Below are 22,846 nucleotides of genomic sequence, written 5' to 3' on the forward strand. Positions count from 1 at the left end.
TCTACCCTCTTATACTCTATTAAGATGCAAGATTACAATGTGCCATTAAAAAATTAAAAAATAAATAATTAACAGAAAAAAGCTTAAAACAAAATATTTTGAGATAAGAGTGATTAGATTTTCCATTTTATTGATTTGATGAAACTCAGCACATATAAGCTGTATCATGCCTCTCTTAGGGGAATAAACCACCCAGGGACTTGAAAAAAATATTCACACACACACACACACACACACACACACACACACACATATATATATATACTCAAATATGTGTGTATTCTAGCAGACATGAATAAGTTAAACTGATTTTCACTGTAAAGCAAAGAAGAAATTATTTTTAGGAACAGCTGAATACGAAAATAGTCATGTGCCACATAAGGTATGGATCAATGGGCTTAATTTTCAGTGGTCCCTTAGGATTACTGTAGAGCAGAAAAATGTCAACTGGCTGGTGATATTGCCATGATCCTAATGAGGTAGCACAACACAGTCCTCACATGTGTTTGCAGTGATGCTGTTGTAAAATAACATACTAGTAGGTTGTAGAAAAGGATACAATTATTTGCTGAACATAATACATGATAATGATAATAAATGTATTACTGGTTGTTTTATATATATACCACACACATGCATGTGTGTATTTGGGGTTTTACTAGGGATTGAACTCAAGAACATTCTACCTCCAAGCTACACATCCAGCATCATTTTATTTTTATTTGAAACCTAGGTCGATGAGAGTCTCACTACTTACTGAGGCTGTCCTCAAACTTGCAATCCTGTCTCAGTGTCCCAATTACTGGGATTACAGGTGTGTACTACTACACCTGGCTTTTTATAAATATTTAAAGTTTACTCCTTCTACTTAGAAAAAAGTTCATTATAAAACAACATGGCCTCTTACACTGGCAGCAGCCTCATACATCTAGTGCTTACCATGTCTCTCTCTCTCCCTCTCTCTCTCTCTCTCTCTCTCTCTCTCTCTCTCTCTCTCTCTCTCTCTCTCTCTCTCTCTCTCTCTGCCAAACTGGGGATGGAACCCAAAGACATTCTACCTCTGAGCTGCACCCCAGCCCTAACTTTTCTTCTTTATTTTGAAACAAGGTCTCACTGAGTTGCAAAGGGCCTCACTAATTAAGTAGCTGAGGCTGACCTCAAACCAAGATCCTCCTGTCTCAGCCTCACAAATCCTGAGTTTATAAGCGTGTGCCACCACACCCGTCTATACCTTGTCTCTTGATTGCATCAAGAGGCCATGTGGATAATTGGCTTATACCATCTAGGTTTGGGTAAGAACTCCATGATGTTCCTACAATGAAATCTTACAAATGATGCATGACTGTATTTGATAAATTTGTCAGAGGTAATTCCAAACAAATAGAAAACTTAAAAATCACTTATGTTCTTGTGAACAGATAGTATATAAAGGTTTCAAGAAACAATGTAAATTTTAATGAGTAGCATAACTATTTCTGCTTGATAATTCTTAATCTCATCCATGAAGCAGAAAGAAATTTATATTATGCAAAAAAAGCAGGAGTGAGGGATTAAAAATCAAGGTGAATTTTAGCAAGAAAAATAAATTTAGAGCCAGGAGTGATGGTGCATACCTGTACTCCTAGTACCTGGAAGGGTGAAACAGGAGGATCATAGGCTTGAGGCCAGGATCAGCAACTTAGCAAGATCCTATTGAAAAAATAATAATAAAATAAGGCTGGAGGTGTGGTTTTGGGGTAGAATGCCCCCAGGTTCAATTCTCAGTACCAAAAGAGAAAGAAAGAAAGAAAGAAAGAAAGAAAGAAAGAAAGAAAGAAAGAAAGAAAGAAAGAAAGAAAGAAAGGAGAAAGAAAAAGAATTTTAGCACTCTGGCATTTTTCTAATCACTGGGATAAGTTGGAGAGTGAAAAAAGGAAAATCAACTTTAAGTATACAATATTCTTGACTTGAACTATCCTGACTAGAAATATCATAGAGTTGAAATGAGTCAAAATTAGAATTCTGAGAAAATGTTGACTTTTTTAATGTTTGAAGAACAAAGTAGTATTAGGGGAAATAATGCTATGTTTGCAAACTTTATTAGAAATTAACTGTTTCTACAGAGGAAAAAAAAGCATTTCTCCCAGTGCCAAAAGTGTGGAAGGGCAGAGGCTTTGTGCTTTGAAAGAATACTGAAACTAAAGAGTTGCAGCCAAATTTTGAAGAGAAATCCAAATGCTGTGGTGGGAAAGATGACTGAATCACCAGTGGCTGTTTGTCACCTCCCAAAGCTCAGCTACAGAAAGACAGTACTGAATAGCTTTTATAATCTTTTTTCCTTAGCCTTTTCTTTCAAATCAAGTCAAGCAGAATATAGTTAAAGGCTTAATTTTCACTGAAATCTTCTTTGTGAAATTAGACCTTTTGAATCCAACTTTTCCCAGCCGTCTTTTTTTTTCTTTAAACAGTAAGTAATTAGTGTTTAATTACTTGACTTTTACATGATACAACCTTTGAGACCTAGATTTTTTTTTAGTAAGACTTCTAGGTGTATTGTTCAGAATGTTCCATGATCCTAGATGTCTTGTTATCACTAACAATGCTAAGATTAGAAATGGGAAAAGTGGACATGCTCTTGGGGTATATCATGGCACACACTAGAAAAGCCTTAGGTTATTTAACATTTGATGTGATTGGACACAGGTAGAGATGAAAACATAGTTCTGTGCTTACATTTTCACTTAGGACTGCAGATTCATTACCAATGACTGGAGCTTGAGGCCTTCATGTGAGAGAGACTGCTTTGTGACTACAAAACAGAGCTGATGGAAGTCCTTTTATTCTATTAAAACACACAAATATACAATTTAGAACCAAAATATATGCATGAGCAATTGGTTTATTTAAAATCTGTATGTTTACAAAGAGTATTAAATAGCTTTTACAATCTTTTTTTTCTTAGCCTTTTTATATCAATTTTAATGAATTTTCTAGGCACCAATTAAACCAATATATGTAGGGAAATTATACAGGGCTCTATCTATACCAGCAATGAATCAAAGAGTTGCATGCAATTTGTGGGATAATGAATCAAAATAAACATATATAAATGCATAAAATACATGTAATATCTACCCTACCAAACCAAAGATTAAGGAGAAGGAAGAGAAAAAGAAAAAAAAGAGGAGGAAGGAGAAAGGGGGGCAGGGGGAGGAGGAGGAGGAGGAGGAGGAGGAGGAGGAGGAGGAGGAGGAGGAGGAGGAGGAGGAACATTATTTAAACTATTTATTGCTGTCTTTGTCTATTTGTGCTGCTATAAGAAAATAGCATAGACTGAATAATTTCATAACTGAAATGACTCTCAGCTCTGAAGCCAAGGAAGTCCAATAGTAAGGTGAAAATAGTTTTTGTGTCATCATAGATGATAGAAACTCTGTGTCCTCACATGAGACAGAAGGCAAAAGAGAGACAAATACTCTGTTCTCACATGGTGAAAGAACAAAAAAGAATGAACCCACTCTCTCAAGATCTTTCATAAGGATCTTACTCCCATTCCAGGATCTGAAATCATGATTTAATCACCTCTCAAAAGGCACCACCTTTTACTACTGTCACACCGGCAATCAAGTTGCAGCTGAATTTGGGGGAAAACATTAAGGCCATAGCAATAGCATGCAAGTGCAGATACAGATAGAGTTGAAGATTAAATTGAAATTTAAATCTTAAAATTTCAGAAAAAAATTCTTTCTTGGGCTTGTAAGTATAAAATAATTATTCCCCACTTATTTTGAAGTTTCATGCTTATTAGTATGATGTTATGATTGACTTCTAGTGTTTTCTCTTCCGAGAATTTTTGGCCTCCAGTGTAACATGGTAGTATCTTAAGTATCCACTGTAACTCACACCAGCAGAGATTCAATACACAATACTCTAGGAATAATTTTCTGAAATCTTAATTTGTGTGTCTTAAGTCTCTCTAAACTAGGTGTGATGGCACACACCTGTAATCCCAGTACATGGGAAGCTGAGACAGGAGGATCACAGGTTCAAAGCCAGCCTCAGTAATTTAGCAAGGTCATTCAGTAACTTTATGAGACCCTTTTTCAAAATCAAATAATATAATAGGGCTGGAGGTGTAGCTCAGTGTTAGAATATCTCTGGCTTCAACCTCTTGAACCATAAAATAATATTAATAATAATAAAATCTTTCTAGAATGTGCTTACTAATGAATCTTTATACTGACATTTATTTTATTGTACAGTTGCAACATTAAAATATAACCTTTTAGCATTGGAAAACAATGTTATCTTGCTCTCAGTTCTATTCTTGACTGCTAAAACAGTGCGTCTTAGAGTACAGGTGCTCTTTATACATTATTGAATAAAAGAATGATAAATTAATAGAAATTAACCACATTCAGAAGAAAAAACAGATTAATACATCCTTTTTTTTTTAATACACTGCTAAGCAGGGTGTGGTGGCGCACGCTTGTAATCCCTGCACTTGAGAGGCAGAGACAGGAGAATCGCGCCTAGACAGCGCTGGCTTAAGAGACACTGTTTCCAAAAGTAAAAAAGTATAAAATAGGTCTGGGATTGTAGCCCGGAGGTAGAAGGGCTTTCAGGAACCCCAGTACCACCTAAGAAAAAAAGAAATACACTGCTAATTCTTATCACTCACCCATGCCTACAAAGTCAAAAAATTAATACATATTAGCTATATCAGTTATATCTGGTTATTATCATGATTTTATTTCATTTTTATTCTCATCTTTTTTATTTTTTGCAATGATTATATATTTCCTTATCAACAGAAAACACAATAGATGTATTTCAAGTAATTGTAAAATTATTAAATAGGAAAAATTCAGAAAAATATATTTGCTTCAACTCACAGTGAAGGAGGTTTATATGAACTGAGAATATTTTGAAAAAAACAAGCATAAACTTGGCATCTATTCTTAACTAAACATGAGGGTTTGGCCCATCACATTCCACTTCTAGTATCTTTTTTATAGCACAAAAATGCCATACTTGCCAGACATGATAGCACACACCTGTTATCCCAGTATTTGGGAGGCTGAGACAGGAGTATATAAGACTTGCCAGCCAGCTTCAGCGGCTTAGCAAGGCCCTCAGCAACTTAGTCAAACCCTGTTTCAAAATTAAAAAAAAAAAAAAGAAAAGAAAAGAAATAGGACAAGGGGTGAAGTTCAGAGATAAAATGCACCTGGGTTCAATCCCTAGTTCAAGACACACACACACACACACACACACACACACACACACACACACACACCAGCCATAATACTGGCCACTCTACAGGGGTGCCACTTAGATAAAGTGAAGAGATGTAGCACTAAACTTGATAAGACTAAGCATGTTAAAGAAAGAAGAAAATGAAGGAAGAAAGATTAAGCAGCTGGAAGGAGGAACGAGAGGAAAGAATGGAGGAGCAGAGGAGGACGCCCCACCTGAGACCCAGACCCAACCTAATATTAGATAATGCTGCTTTCTTTTCCCTCACAGCTATATACCGTATATATTTAAATTATTTCTATGGTTTTGGCTTTGTGTTTTTGTACACTACTCTAGCTACTATTTGTATATAGAAACTTGGGCCTTTCACATAAAAAGAATTTTATTTAATATTATTGGTGCCGTGTGAGATGGATATTTTCTCCATTCTAAAGATAAAGCTGAGATTCATAAATTACCCAATTTTTCTAAATTTATACAAAAAAGGAGCCTCAGAGTTTAAATTTCAGTGTTTTGTGTACATATGATGTTTAAATCTTATAATAACTTATATTTTTATTTTAAAATATTTCTTGAAGATGGGCATGGTGGTGCATACCTGCAATCCCAGTACTTGTGAGGCTATGACAAGAGGATCACGGGGTTAATGCCAGCCTCAGCAATGTAGCAAGATCTTTGTGAGAACTCATTTCTAAAATAAGAAAGAAAGAAAGAAAGAAAGAAAGAAAGAAAGAAAGAAAGAAAGAAAGAAAGAGAGAGAGAGAGAAAGGCTGGAGGTATATCTCAGAGCTAGAACACCCTTAGGCTCAATTTCCAGTACCAAAAAAATAATAATAAAAACCATAAAAATAAGCCAAGCATGGTGGCACATGCCTGTAATCCCAATACTTGAGAGGCTAAGCCAGCAGGATTGCAGGTTCAAAGACAGTAACAGCAATATAAAAAGACTCTCAGCAACCTAGCATCCTAAAAAGACCTGTTTCAGAAAGCTAAAAACAAGTGGGCTGGGAGGTATAGCTTAGCAGTAGAATGCCCTTGGGTTCAATTGCTAACACAGGAAAAAATTATATATATATAATCATTGCAAAAAATAAAAGTATAAATAAAATTATGATATTAACCAGATATAACTAATGTGTGTTAACTTTCTTTGGCTTTGTAGTGATACAGTAAATTTTTAAAAATACAGACTGAGGTAACATGAGAAACAACAAAACAATCTCAAGCTCTAGTTTTCTTGCGACTTTTTCTGGTTACACTGTAAATTATTGCTACCTTCAAAATAGGCAATTAATCTCAGTAATAATTTCAATTAAAGTACAAAATAATATTGTTTTAACTTCACTCACTTCAAATATGGAAATTCTGATTCCATCAAAGATCCTTTCAATTCTTGTCAAGGAGACTGTAGATTATTCTACTGTTAATTGTGAAATATAAACAAAATAAAAAAATAACTAGCAATACAATCTATACTTTTCACTTGAAGTTTGTTGGTATTTAAAATTCATATCAGATATATTCTTTTTCATTATATTTTATGTACCTTTTGAGTTTTGTACCTGAAAGAATGCTTTTGGCTGTCTAGTTTATCTGTACTAAAAAATTATATACAACTATCTATCTAAACTATATAAATTATATACAACTATCTATCCATATGTATATATGTATATATGCATATATATGGATATATATATATATATGGATAAAATTCTAATTTGTTAAAAAGTCATGAATAAAGTACTATTTAGTCAATGAAGTACTTTAAATTATTGGGCAATTCTCCCATATCGTAAAACTTATTTTTATTTAGTTATAGTTACATTTAAATTAATGTATGCTACTTTCCCAATAAGAACAAAAAATTTATACCCTTCTTTTACCTGCAATGTTTGTGTAGCTATCTGATTTTATTATTTACAAATTTGGTAACTTGCCATCTCTTTTGGAAAGAACTCCTAGATTTTTTTTCTTATTTTTCAAACAAATGCAAGTGACTGATATATTTTCTTGGTTTAGTCTAGTTTGAAGCTTGAAATAACTTGGAAGTAAACAATGGACCTAATTATGTACACGGTGGATATTTAACAAACAGCAGATGAAGTCTGTCTTGCTCGACTACAAAATAGAGGCACTCAGCTGTGTTCTCCTGTTCATGTAGTAGTCATTGTGGCGACAGCATATTACATTAACTATCTGCCTAACACTAATGGATCTTTACATCAACAGACAATCGAATTTAGTGATGGGGGTTTTGAAATGTGAAAAGGAAATAAAAGTGTTTAGAAACTCTCCTCAATTTGCATTTCTTTTTTTTTTTTCTTATGTAGTACTGGGGATGGAACCAAGGGACATTCTACTTCCAAGCTACACCCCAGCCCTATTATTTATTCTTTCTTTATTTTTTGAAACAGGGTCTCACTGAATTGCAAAGGACCTCCCTTAAGTAGCTGAGGCTGTCCCCGAACCCGAGTCCTCCAGTCTAATCCTCCCAAATGCTGGGATTACAAGGGTGTGCCACCATGCCTGGATTTGCATGGTTAGATTTGGGCTTTTAAAAATTTTTTTTTCTTTTGTCTATTTCTTGGTGCTTGGTTTACTTGTAGCGTGTATAAGCTTTCTCCTGGGGAAGGGGAAAGAGTGTTTGGGGAGACAGTCAAAGAAGGCATATATTTACAAAGCAATGATATAGGGGTTAGATACATATTGATGACTTTAGGTGCCCCACCTGAATGACCAGAAATAAAAGTTACCTGTATCTTTGAGCTGCCAGGCTATGATAAACTATAAAAAGGTTTCTGTTCAAAGACAATTTAATACTGTTAGTAGGGAAAGAAGTCAGCAGGGCACATCCTTTAGAGACTAATATTCTTCATATCTAAAATGAAGCTTTGGTTAAGGGCTCCGAAAGAGACTTTTGGAGAATGGGACACTGCATATTTTTGTAATGGAATTTGACAAGCATGGCATTTCTTGCATTTTAAGCAAGCTAGGTAGCATGTGTATTTGTTGAGAAGAAATCAATCAGTAAAGTTTCCTTTTTCCCCCATCTATATTTCAAAACTTAAAATGTCCTTAAATCTTCACATTAGTACTAATAAGTTCTAAATATATGTTGCATAAATCATTTTTTTTTCTCCTTAGGATAAATTTCCAAAATTTTGGCTTGGCATATGCTATTTTTGAACTTCCAAGTTTTCCTCTACCTAGGTAGAAAATGTGAGCTCAGAGCAACTCCTTTTAAAAAATAGTAGCGATTGTGGGGAGTGGTGGCACATGCTTATGATCACAACATTTAGGAGCTGAGACAAGAGAATCAAGCTGGGACAAGAAAATCAACTCCACAGCTTAGTGAGGTTCTCAGCTACTTAGTGAGACTCCCTTTCAAAATAAAGAATAAAATAGGTCTGGAGGTATAGGTCAGAGGTAGAATTCCTTAGGTTCAATTACAGATACCAAAATTAAAAAAAAAAATAGTTGGTAGCTTTTGACATTTTTCTTAATTTAGACTTTTATTTTCAAAAGTGTATACTTAATATATGCATATATATATATTTTGCAGTACCAACCTTAATTTAATTTGTAAATAACAGCTTTTTTATAATTTATAGGAAGATAATACATTTTATTTAAAACATAGCTTGTAACACAAAATTTGACATTTTAGGGATAAAAATGTTGCGATTTTTCTATCAAAAAAGGGCTTCTTAAATAAGGTTTTAGGGAGACTAACATAATTCATTTGTCTTATTAGGATACATATAAAGACTAAAAGTGACTTATCTTGCACTTAATATAAGTACAGATATACCTATATTTTTAAATGTTGAAATGAGAATAATTATTTTATACCCACATCATACAATGATACAATATACTAGGGAGATATTGATGAATGTGAGGATTGGGGAGGAGGGACCTTTCTCCTGAAAACTTGGCAGCCTGCATCATGGAAATATTTTTCAAGTATAGATGTGATGGGCAAATTCCATGACATTAAAAGCAATCTTTAGAAATTGTTTGAGCCACTATCTTTAAATATTTGTCTTATTTTCCAAAAATAAAAAAGATATATGACTGAACATACATGAGATAAAATGCTGTGCTGAAGTATCTATTAAAATTGTATGCATCCACTAACTTATTAAACTTTTTACCTGCCAGCAAAAAAATACTGTATAAAAATCTCTCTTGGACATGGGGGAAAAAACAACCGATTCAGGAATAATTAAAAAAAGACAATATTATATTTGTCTAATCAAGTTCGAACATAAAATGATGCCATGCATGTCAGGTTACTTTGCCATGTTGTAAAGCATGTGGTGCTGGTAGGCAGCTTTGGTCTGTGGTCAGGCTGTTTTAAGAGACAGCACTGGCTCAGCAGGCTCTGCAGATCAGCAGCCACACCCGGACTGAATAAACAGGAACTTGTTTAGCCTCGGAGAAGGGAACCAAACTCCTTAACTTGAGGAACAACACTAACTTCCTCAGAGGTTTTGGGGTATGAGTTAAATACGTAAATCTATGTAAAGAGCTTATTCGTCTTCCTAGAACTGTGTCAATATTAGCTATTTTATCTGGAGACATTAGTTATTACAAGTGGTAAATACATATAAGTTTTTGTAAATTCCTGTTATTTATGCTCAGCAGTTGAAACATACTCTATTAAGTCATGGGTGCCGTATTCAATTTAATTCAATTTTTACATGCTGTAAAGAATATATTTCTTAGTGACTATATATAATATGCACCTTAGTGGATTATTTTTTAAAAGTGCAAGTGTTAAAGGTTTGTCTCATTTTTGTACCATTCCCCATTCATCTCTCCCAGTCATTTTTCTTGCCTTATTCTTGGAAAGAGTCAATAGCTTTTACCAACTGTCTGTCTGTCCATCTATTATTTATCAGTCTGGATCTAGGGTGCCTATTGAGCGAACATCTATCTAGGGCCTGTTGCAAACTTCAGAGAATCCAGCCTGAAGAGTGAACTAGTATAAGGTCTCTTTAGCCGATCCAGAGGGAAAGAATTTTCAGGCACAAGGGGCTTTGTTGTCTAGCGAGATAACAGAACAAAGAAAACACAGATGAGTCAAGAGAGTTTCGAAAAATAGAAAGAAAATAAGATATTCTAAGTAGTGTTGTCAAATTTCTGGGAATAAAACAAAAAATATAATGCCACTTGTACAAATCAGATAGGTTCCCCAAAAAAGTCACCTTTACTGCCCTCATAGGTGGCTTTCCAAGCATGGCTTTGCACTAGGGGAAGCACGTTTTACTACATATTTGAAAAATATGTATCTGAAAGTCTCACATTTGGGAAACTTTAAACTGAACATTTTCTCTAGGTAGATGTAAATTCATTGATTTAATAGAAGCATTTTTAAGGCAAAGATGTATCCCTCAGCTAATTAACTTAATATTTTAACACTGATTGATCAAATCTTTGACAAAAAATGTGTATGTTAGTTACTATAAATAATGAATGAACCTCAGGTAAGTGAGGCTCATGGAGCTTCAGCGGCTGCACCGAGGGTCACTGGTAAACTGCAGCTGCGAGGAAGATGCGAGTGCATATCTTGAGAGGTAAGAAAAAAACACGGAACAGTGAAACTCCAAGGGGCACGTGTGCAAGAGGAAGATACAGACAGGCAGACGTGCACCAGTGAAAGAGGTGGTCAACTTTTGAACCCTGCTGGTACACAAAGCACACAATAATATCAACCGCTTCCCCCAACCCCATAGGTAATGTAATCCCAGTTCTCAGAGCAAATAGACTTTAATCCCACCAGTGTGTATTCCAAATAAGAACCTTTATTCATTGGTATTAGTTCTTTATTTTTTCAGTTGTTTCTAAGTTGTTCAAATATTTGTTACCATCAGTATTGCTCTGGGGTTCTATGGTCTTAAAGATAAAAGGCCAATAGTTTAATTTCACAATGAAAAATATCTTCTAATATGCCAAGAGTATAGAGGTGCCTAATATATGTTTTTAATTATAATGATATTTTCTGCTTTTATTTTCCAGATGTAAATAAATGTTTAATTATGTATTGCAATGTTAATTAAATAATTTTGTATAACAAAAATTAAATAAGTCATTTTAAAGATTTAAAAAATGATTTGTTACACCATTTACTTCATAGGACACAGCTAAATGAAGAGAGAGCAAACTTGGGACCTTGTCCTTTTAACCGGTTTTTTAAATCTAATATTCGCATGTCTATTTATTTTATTATTTTTTTCAACTTTCATACCACTCAAATTTGGCAATTTGTACCAACTTGTAAGATGATAATTTTTAACAAAACTCTGGTTTAAAGAACAACTATGTTTCATGTTCTTATCTTTGCTCAAAACATTACCAATGTGGGGAAAAATCACGAAGAAATTATGATGGTTAAAAATTAGTAAACACAGCTGGGCTGGTGGCGTGTCCTTGCAATCCTAGCATTTGGGAGGCAGAGCCCGGAGGATCACGGTTCATGGAAAGCCTCAGCTATTTAGCAAGGCCCTCCATAACTCAGTGAGACCCTGTTTCAAAAATAAAAAGATTAAAAACTATGGCTGGGGGTGAAGTTCGGAGGTACAATGCCCCTGGGTTCCATCCCCGGTACCACAAAAAGAAAAAAAAAATAAGTAAGCACCCTGAAAAAGAGTAAGAATAGCTAATAATACTAACGTTTATCAAATTCTTCCTTCTGACCTGCATTTGCTGTGTATTTCTCAATTTTCTCACCCTATATTCCTTCCTATTTTACAAGTGAGAAAAAAAGATAATGTGATTACTAATTGCGAGAAATACAGATATGCAGATAAAATCTTTTGTGATTCAAACAAGTAAAAATTGGTTTTCCTTTCCAGTATTCTTAGTTTTCTTCTTAAACTATATAAAAATAAAAAATAAAAAATTATTAAGCCGTGACAAAGTAAATTGAGAAATTTCTTTATAATGGATCACATTTGTTTTATTGTCACACAATGCCAGACTTACATATACTTATAGGATTTAATTGAAAGCACACTGTACATTACAAAGTTAAAAATTGTTACATAGAGGAGATATAAGAAAGATGTGGTCACCCATACCTATAATCACAATATTTGAGAGGCAGAAACAGGAGGTCTTGCAGGTTCAAGACCAGCCTCAGTAGCAGCTTAGTGAGACTCTCAGCAGTCTAGTGAAACCCTGTTTCAAAACAAAACAAGAGCTGAGCGTGGTGCCGCATGCTTGTAATCCCCGCACTTGGGAGGCTGAGACAGGAGGATCTCACAGGTTCGAAGCCAGCCTCAGCAACTTAGTGAGACCCTGTTTCCTAATATAATATAAAATAGGGGTCTGGGAGTATAGCCCAGAGGTAGAAAGCCCCTAGGTTCCACCACCAGTACCACCAAAAAAAAAAAAAGCTGTGGATATAGCTTGGTGGTAGAATGCCTCTGGGTTCAATCTCCAGTGCCACAATAAATGAATACATATTTAATAATAGAGAAGAAGAAATGATGAATGATGCTGGCAGATACCCTACTTTATATAGCTCAGAAATATTAAAATTAAATATTTTTAGTATCCCTGTATTGAAAAATTTGTATCATACTTTAAAATATTGAGAAATCATAATTTAAAATTTTCATAAAACATACTAATGCTTCTGGAACACTAGGTTATATTAGTTATGCAGTATACATACCAGTTGAAGTATTTATATTTCTCAGAAGTATATAGCTACTTTTATACATATATACTCACACTCTTAATATTTCATATTACCTAATATATAGAATTTATCCATAATTTAAAATGTACAAATACTTTGTATAATAATATGTTATCACTACATAGTTTGATGTATATATCGTAAATATATAATAAATGCATATATTACAAAATGTATATTTTATTAGCTTGAGTTGCTCTCTTCCTTTTTCATATATATGTGATAAATATGCATGTGTCATAATTCAAACAATGTATATATAGTGGTTGTAACTAAACAAATTTTATTATGTTTTATTCTTTTTTATTACAATAAATAATTTTCTAGTTCAGCATCTTCACTGGCAATCTTTGTTACATTCAGATATCTAAGAAAGATTTTAAAATAATCTAAAAACCAACAAATGGATTTAGGGTTATCTTTAGTTTGATGGAAAAAGAGGAGAATTTAGTTCGTAATACTGTACATTAAATACTTAAAGAATTACTTTTGGCAACTTTTAGTCTCTATTAGTTTGCAGAATTAAGACGAGTTTGTTCAGCTAGTACCTTGCCATCATAAAATGTTACAGCCTCTTTTGACTTCTACTTAGATTCTTATTTTGTGACCCTTCCTGGTGAATTCAGAGATGAGGCTATGTCATAAACAAAGCTTTTGATTTTGAAATCTAGTAAGCATAATGCATAATTTGCCATTACAAATAAAATTCAATGAAATTTCAAAATATGTTTAGTAAAGATATTTTCTTTTGGAAATTGTCACAAGTGGTAAAAATATGTTTCAAATATAAATTTTTATCTGTATATTCTAATACCTAGTAGGGTAACTCACTTGTACAAGTACATAAAAATATCTCTTAAATAAATAATATACTTTATGTGAATATTAGTTAGAACATTGATACACAGAAAAACTTGTAGATAGAATGTCACTTTTCCTTCTAATGTAATCCTCCTGACATGGTCTGAAAAAGAAAAGGCAAAATTTTAGAAGAGAATCAAGTAAAAAATGCTTCTTAATAAGCTTCACCTTTGAAAACTTCTAAAATAATTAATAGAGCAATTACAAAGAATGTTAAATGCTTCAAGAAGTTCAAATCCTTTGCAGCTAAGCTTAAACCAAATTACTTCCCATGAAAGACATCAAAGAATAATTCCCAAGCCAATCACTATCCAGAAAAGGTAAAAGCATAATTGAGTGATATATTCCATTAACAACCATGCTTTTTACCCTTCTTAAGTATAAAATAATATTCACCATTACTTTATTAGGTATAATACTTTATCAAAAAATACCAAAAGTGAATTCTTCATCTCCAGAATAACTTTTACTATTTGATAATAAAAATCAATACATATTTTGAGTCAATATAATCCTTAGAGTCAAAATTCTACAACCATCAGACATTTGTAACCTGAATTTCTATACATGAACATATCCTTTTGCTAAATGAGACACTCTTATTTTAATTGCAAAAGACATAAAAGCCAGAGTAATTATCTAGGTTTCATGTTAAGCCTTTGACTTAATCCAGACATGACGTACTATTGGTAAAAATCAAAACGGGATTGGTAATTGGAGTACAAAAAATTAATATATTTAAGTAAATTCTGTTTGTGAAGTATTACAAACTCTATTCCCCTCTGTTTATTTTTTACAAATATATTTGTTTATCTTAGGATAAATTATAACATTTTCTATATAAGAGAAACCTATATTACAATTTTGCCCATCTCATATTTTACAGTGGGGAGCCAAATTGCACCCCTAACTTTCAAATTACAAACCCACAAATTGCCATAAGAAAAATTAGATGCTAATTATCGAATAAATTAATGGTTCTTCTTTCTCTAAACAGTAAGCACTGATTTTTTCTCAGGTCTCTTTTTCATGGCTTGTTTGTCATAATGCTGTATGTTCTTTCTTTGAGTGTCTCAGAAAAAATTATTTTACATTCAGGTGATATTTTACAGAGTTTTGAAAAATTAAATAGTTGATACTTCATGAGGTTTTAAAAAGTTGATAACTCTTAATTAGCAATTTTTATGTGGCTTCAAAAATACATCTCAAAAGTAAACATAATGATGATTCACACATTGGAATTATTAAACTGTACACTACTTCTTTCAAGAGAAATAAAATGATAGAAGCATATACTTTGGCAATGGTATATTGCCCTTAACATTTGATGCATGATTTATATTTTCTAATGAAGCAACATTTTCTCTAACAGCATGAAGAAAGACCATTATTTTTCAGAAGAAAAAGTAAATCAAGATGATCCCTTCTGAGTCACATTCCTGCAATCATCAGATATTTATGAATCTAAATGTCTATGCTTGTATTTGTCCCATTTTTTGAAAAGGATGTTATCCAGACTCCATTACTGAATAGGATTTCATATTGCTAAAGACAAAGTCAGGAAATATTACTAAATTTTCATGCTGACTTTAATCCAAGCATTAGACTTATGTTTTTTTCTTTTACTTTCTTAATACACTTAAAAAATCAATACTTTCCCAAATATATCATTACCTTTTAGTAATTGTAAAGGTCATTTTCTGAAATATTTTGTGCTGACGAGTAGTAAAAATCTTAGAGGGGAAAAAAAGTGTTGCATGCAAATTTATGTCTCTGAGAGTGTTAATATTTTCCATAATTTTTGGAAACAGGGTTATAAAAGACCAATTTTAAAGTCAGTGCTTTTAAGGTATGCTCAGAAAGATTTTTAATACCCTTAGTTTAGATTAAGCACTTTTTGAATTATTTTTTATTTTCTTATTTATTTATTTATTTATTTATTTATTTTGGTGGTTCTGGTAATAAATAAATTCATTTATTTGGTGGTTCCAGACCTATTTTTATATTTTTTAAAATTTGGAAACAGGGTCTCTTAAGCCAGCGCAGCTGGCTTCGAACCTGCGTGATCCTCCTGTCTCCTCCTCCCAAGCACGGGGATTACAAGCGTGCGCCACCATGCCCGGCCTTACTTTTTGAATTATAAGATTTTGAATTATAGAACGTTAATACAACTAGAGAAACTGGAAGAATCAGTTAAATGTGGCAATAGCTGGTCCAAATAACTATGAATCAAAATCTGAAAAGTTGAAGGACTCCATATACTAACTGCCGGTTACCTTAATAACTTAGCATTTTTTGTCTGTTGTTTTTCACAATCACTTTATGCCTAGTTCACACTCAGAAGACTAAGACTTATTGACTAGTCAGTTGTCTCTGGATGTACTTGTTTCTACACAAGACTGTTCCAGAACAGTTGCTTCCACATGGATTTGAGCTGACTTGGGAGGCTGAGACAGGAGGATCATGGTTTGAGAACAGCCTCAGCTGCTAAGTGAGGCCCTTTGCAACTCAGTGAGAACCTATTTCAAAATGAAGAATAAGAAATAGGGCTGGGGGTATAGTTCAAAGGTAGAATGCCACTGGGTTCCATCCCCAGTACAGCAAAAAAAAAAAAAAAAAAAAAAAAAAAAAATACACATAGTCTTTTTGTCTTAGATAAGATATGATATTTTTAGAATAAAGTCAAAACATAAGAGTATGATTAGTGGCATGGGGATTTAACCCAAAGGTGCTCTACCTCTGAGATGCACTTTCAGTGCCACCTCCCCCCCTTTTGTAGTACTGGTGATTAAACCCAGGAACATTCTCCCTTTGAACTACACTCCCAGCCCTATTTTTCTTTTTATTTTGAAACAGGGTCTTGCTAAGTTGATAAGAATCTCACTACTTGCTGAGGCTGTCCGCAAACCTGGGATCCTCCTGTCTCAGCCTCCCAAGTACTGGGATTACAGGCATGCTCTCCACACTCACCCTAAATAACATAATGTATAAGTGTTTAGTGGGTGAGATTTTGCTTTCAGCCCTTTTGTTGTGACTCCATCTGAACTGTATTCTGCTCTTTGCTTGGAAGATGTCACGTGTGTCTTCACTTTTGATGTTAGAGAACACTGCTTACTGCTTTCTCTGCTTTGGGACAATAGCAACCTACCACACCACATTCACATCTCACACACGATTGCACATGGCTGACTCCAGCACGCTCAGCCTAAACTGGTTGCATACTTGTGCACAGAGAAAAAAACAACGGGTTTAGTTCTTTAGAAAAAAAATAATGGCTTTAGTTCCTTCTAGATACATCAAAATAGAATGCTATAGTGAACTTCCATGCAAAGGACAAGCAGATGGCCAGTTAGCATTCTGCCATTCTTCATACTATGGCTCCCATCACACTAGCATTAAATTGACTACATATTATAGTCAATTTATCACCCTGCATTCTTCCCTTCAGTGTTCTGTGGGACAAACCCAGTCTAATTCATTCTTTGTGCCTAATGCCTAGCCAGCACAGTGTCAGGCACAAGGCATGTTCTTTTTAAAGATATTTCATGAATTCAGAGCCTTACATTCTCAATAGAAACAAGCTATAAGGTATATTGTTGCTATAATTAGCACTGAGATAGGAGGTAAGCTGTCTCAAAAATGTTTTGTATTTTAATATTTTTGAGACTGCTTACCTAACGCATATCTAAAATAATTGGAGTCCATGAATCAAAAAAAGAAAGCAACATGCTAAGGATGTGGCTAATAGAGATACTTTGAATGAACACCAAAATTAACTCTGAGCTTCTTGATAACCACAGCACAAAGGAGTTCCACATGATCTACAATTCTAATTATTGGAAAGAAAGATTCCAGTTTTTCAATGAAGATGACTTGAAAGGGAAAGAGTCCTAAACTATGAATGTGATTTAGCTCACCAACTTTATGCAGAAGATATTCAAAATTATTATTAACAGTATTTTCATAAATATACCTAATGATTTATCATCTGTCAATAAGAGTCAGTTACATAATTGAAGTATATCCTATTGTCTTTATCTCCATTATATTTCTTCAGTAATAAGAATAAAAGAGAGAAATCTGAGAATATAGATTTAATTTTAAAGTAAGTTTATATAAGTACATAAACTATCTCATGTGACTGTTAACAGTACTAGACAGTTCCACAAGCCACAAGTAGCTTTTGATCTCTCTTATTAACTTGTCTATGGGTTATAACTCTAACTACTCAAGACTGAAAATTGGCACTCAAAAAGGTAGCTGAATGCAACCGCCACTGACCACCTCTGACCTTCACCGTGAGTTGACTAAAAAGTTCATATCAGGCAGCTAATTAAATGAAGCTGTGGGCTGGTAAGTAGTAATGGTTATGATTAGTGTGTAACATACTACATAACAATAATGATGTAATCTTGGTCTCAATAGACTTCAAACTGAAGCTTCAAAAGGCATATTCTAAATGAAAAGAAGAATAAATGACAATAAGAAAAGTTGAAGTGGACAGACAGAGCTCCCTGGCTCCTGTCTCCAGAAAGAGAAATAGTCAACTGGCTTGAACAGTTGGTGTGCTATGTGGCCTCCCTCTATTTGATAGCTTGTTGAGGGAGATGGGCCTGTCAGCAAGCCTTTCATTTGGGTCTAAGGAGTTATTCTTCATTTGCAGCAGGGAGTGAGGAGTCAGATTGGAACTGCTGACTGGAGCCTTTCTCAGCAGCTGGTGAATTGCATGTTTCAATGAGGGGCCTGCTGAGCATGGCATGGTATGTGGAGTGGCTTACCAGCTACTTTTTTTTTTTTTATTTGCTTATATGTTCTCAGAGCCATTACAGTAATGAGATTAGTGATGCACAAGCTGACCATGCTTTCTTTACACACACGTGGTATACAAATGACAAATATGAAGTGAGCAGCCAGAAAATGTCATTTGGTGAGAAAACATGATGCGTGGGTGTTCTGGCTGAGAGCACACTGTGTGCAGGATGGAAGAGCTTTTGTGGACTAGATGAATCCTGCTGGGTGCTCAGCTTAAGGACTCCAGATTAAATAAAAAGCAAACTTGTCCTGTGTGAAATGTGCTCCTGACTCCAGAGACTATCTCACGCTTGTTAGGATATGACATCATGTAAATATCCTCAGAAAGACACGTTGCTGAGCCTCTAAATGAGAAAAATGAAGCCTTTCATAGCAAATGCATCAGCCCAGTGACCAGCTTACTCATGAGCAGAAATTGAACATGTGTCCAGAAATGCAAAGTGAGGTTTCAGAATGTACTGTCAGTCCAGGAGATTGTAAAGGTGTCTGGGGCTCCTGTGATTCAACAGTATCCTGTGGTGTGTAAAAAGGTGGCACTTCTGGTATTCTTTCCCCCAGATTCATATATTTACCGTGTAAATGCTACTTGAAGTTAATGGTGACTGGGAAACTCCTTAATGGAATTCAAGAGCAGATCTGAGAAATGGCATCAGTCTACCGATAGAGCTGCTGGGATGGTCGCAGATTTGCATCGCAGATGCCACATTAACCTTGCAAGTGCATCAACTCAAAAAGCCTGGTGTGTTTACACTGTATCCTGTCAGTAGGTTTGCAAGCTGTCTGCAATAAAACCAAAGTCATGGTATGGGAATATTACAGGCACAGCATATGTCTACTGTGTGTAGCCAGCATGAAAGGTAGATGGGATGTTCTTTCTGTTCGGTAGATGCGAAAGTTAGACTAAGAAATATATTTAAAGTTTGAGTAGATATATTGATGAACAAGAAAATTCAAGATCCTGAATTAGAAGATTTGGTATATAAGTAATAAGCAAAATGTGGAAAGAAACATTATAATTAAGAAAAATACTTTGAGATCAATGGTAATCTCATTAACTCACAATACTAAACTTTGTTTTCAATATACAAGTTTAAATTCATTTTAAATGCTTTTAAATTGAATAACTAGCAGCCAAATTTATACAGTATCTGGAATGTTTTATTTCTTTTAAAGAGAGAAAGAGATACAGAAAGAGAAAGAGAGAGAAAGAAAGAGATAAAGAGAGACAGAAGGGAGGAGGAAGGGAGGAAGAGAGGAAGGGAAAAAAAGGTCATGGCCTGAAAATCATTTTAAAATATTGCTTGAAGATAACTTCCTGGATTTATACTTGGCATTGTAATTATTGATTCCAACCCAATGAACCTAGCAGATTTTGAAAACAAAAACTTTCTCTATTTCTTTAGGTAGGGTGTTAGAGTGAAGTTTACATAGAAAATAATGTGTATACAAAATTTCCCTTCAAAAATAAGGTGGTTTTTGTTTGTATTACTTTAAATTTCACTATGATATATAATTTTACTGTACTAACAAAAATATAAAATAAATATATATTCTAAAACAATAAAATAAGATTTTTAAAAATTATTCATTACACATTTAATCAAAACACAGAAAAAGTAAAAAAAAAATAATTGTTAATCTATATTTTACTCCTAAAATTTTTGAATTTTATAAAAACAATTTAAATCAAATTGTATAGGTATAGTATAAATATTATTCATGCTGATTTTATCTCATTTTATTTTTTTCTAAACATATAAAAGACATCTCTAATTTCTACAATAGGGCCAAGTATGGTAGCACACACCTATAATCCTAGTACTTGAGAGACTGAGACAGGAGGACTGCAGGTTCAAGACCAGTCTCAGCAACTGAACCAGTCTCTCAGCAGCCTAGTGAGAATGTGCTTCAAAATAAAAAATAATGTAGGGTTAAGGGTGTATCTTGGAGGAAAAATACTGGTGGGTTCAAACTCCAGTAGCAAAAGCAACAAGAAAAGTTCTAGAATATGCATATTTATGTGTGCTTTATATATATGCATATGCAATGTTGTTGTTCTTTTCAAAAAGTTGACTATCACAGCCTACTATTTCTAAAAACTGTTAACTTTGGTATAATAGCAGATATTTGTCATTACTGAGCAAACTATAGTCAGTTTGATTATCTTTACTCATTAAAAGTTTTTCAAAGCTTTAAAATGTTTACAATATTATAGATCAATATACTGCCCTAAATGTCTGGCTGGAAAATAGCATGTTATCTGTGATTTTAGCTTTTACTAATCACCTTTTGAACTTATAGGCTACAAATTTAGCTCAAAAGATATTAAAATATATTTATTATTGCATTTGACATATAAAATTTAGCATCCTATTAAACTTCAACTAATGCAAAGTATCTACAAAAAACACTATATATCTAAAAATAATATTTAAGTCAATTATTCTTTTTTATCTAAAAATTTTAGAACCTGCTGTGCATACGTGAATAATATTCACAGTCACTGAGCTGTAATATATCTTGTACAGAGCAATGCAATAAGAATGGTCTGGTATAGATTTTAAATTGCTTATTTCTCAGTATTTTATTACATTCTTAACAGTTTTGATGAAGGAAAAAATACTCCTTGTAAAGGCTCATAAGAGATTTTAAAACAAATGGGTTAAGAATGGGAAATATTTAAAATCCAAAGGAATTTTATAAACAAAGTAGGGTATTATAAACAAAGTAGGGTATTATAAAGCTTGTACTACTTTGAACTAACTTAGCTAAAACAGAAAAAAATCCAATTTTTAAAGGTGTGGCTATATTGAAACTAATAGGGATAAGAAAACAGTAAATACTATGAAATTTAAAAACTTATACATTCAAATGCACTTATCTTCTTCTAGAAACTCTATTTTTCTCAGCAGACTAATCCAAATTTAAAATCCACTGGGAGAGTAATTTTTATATTAAAATTTAAGAAAGAGCAAATCTTTCTTTTTAAAAGATTGTTCCAGAAAAAACACTTTATTTCTGAAAAAAAAGAAGATAGAACTAACCAGTGTAAAGCAATATTTTCAAGTGTATAAATACCAATCATATTAAGAATGATTTTCAAAGTCACATCAGGTCTTTACAAATGCATTGCTGTAATTGGGATTGAAGTCTTTTTCAAAATCTTCCATCATTTTTAAGTTAGAAAGCTTTTTAGAAAGTTAAATGGATAAAAATCAATCTTGATCTCAATTAGCAAAGGCTTTGTATATTCAAAGGTGCTTGTATTATTAATTTAATTTTGTTGGCCTTTTGTATATTAGTGCCAAACTTTCTCCAGAACACGTTAATGTACAACATTAGGAAACATAAAGAAGTCATAAAAAAAAAAAAAAACATTTAAGTTACCACCATACACCTAATCCAAAGAATAAGGAAGCACAATCGCATTCTAGTCCCATCCGCATGGGAAGTTGCTTTTCGGAACCAGTGAGTAGAAGAGACAAGTCTGGCCTATGTCAAATTTGTTTCTTTTTCAAGATTATCCCTGACAAAGGCAGTGATGCCAGTGAAGGATTATCCCCAAACACACCCAGTATCTACCACGACACCACTCCTTCACTGTGACAATCGATTTAAATCAAATTGCATGCGTAAATTCAGTGGTCTGCTATTATTTATAGAAACATGTCATTAGGAGCTAAAGAAGAAAACCTACTAAGAAAGCAAAGTATAATCATAACTCTGCTCTGGGTAGATATTAACTTTAACTTTAAAAACCCATGGTAGTCAAATGTTTTCACTATAAATTTTCAATTTGAAAGAACTGAAAATTGTGTGAGAAATATTTTAATTTAATTTACATTAAAATAAATATGTATATGAATTTTAGCGATCAGTCTGTGTCTACTTGAAATTAAAGAAACTGTATTCAGCAAAAAAACCAGACAAATTAATAATCCCTTAGGTGATTAAAAAATGTTTTTATTATCCAAAATTAGAGAACAGTATTCTTTCTTGCTGTTGACTATAGAAGAAAAATAGAAATATTTGGGCAAGTGCCTGTGTTTTGGGAGTAACCTAAACTTCTATTAAAAATTAGCTCTTACTTATAAATATAATATTGTTAAAGTACACTAAGGACGATGTTTTTCTACATTTTATTACAAAGTCAAAAATCTGTTTAAACTATACAAAACAATTTCGGAAGGGAAACCCTATCCTTTTAATGGCAATTTGCTT

Source organism: Muscardinus avellanarius (genome assembly GCF_963383645.1).
Source record: "Muscardinus avellanarius genome assembly, chromosome: 3".
Taxonomy (NCBI): Eukaryota; Metazoa; Chordata; class Mammalia; order Rodentia; family Gliridae; genus Muscardinus; species Muscardinus avellanarius.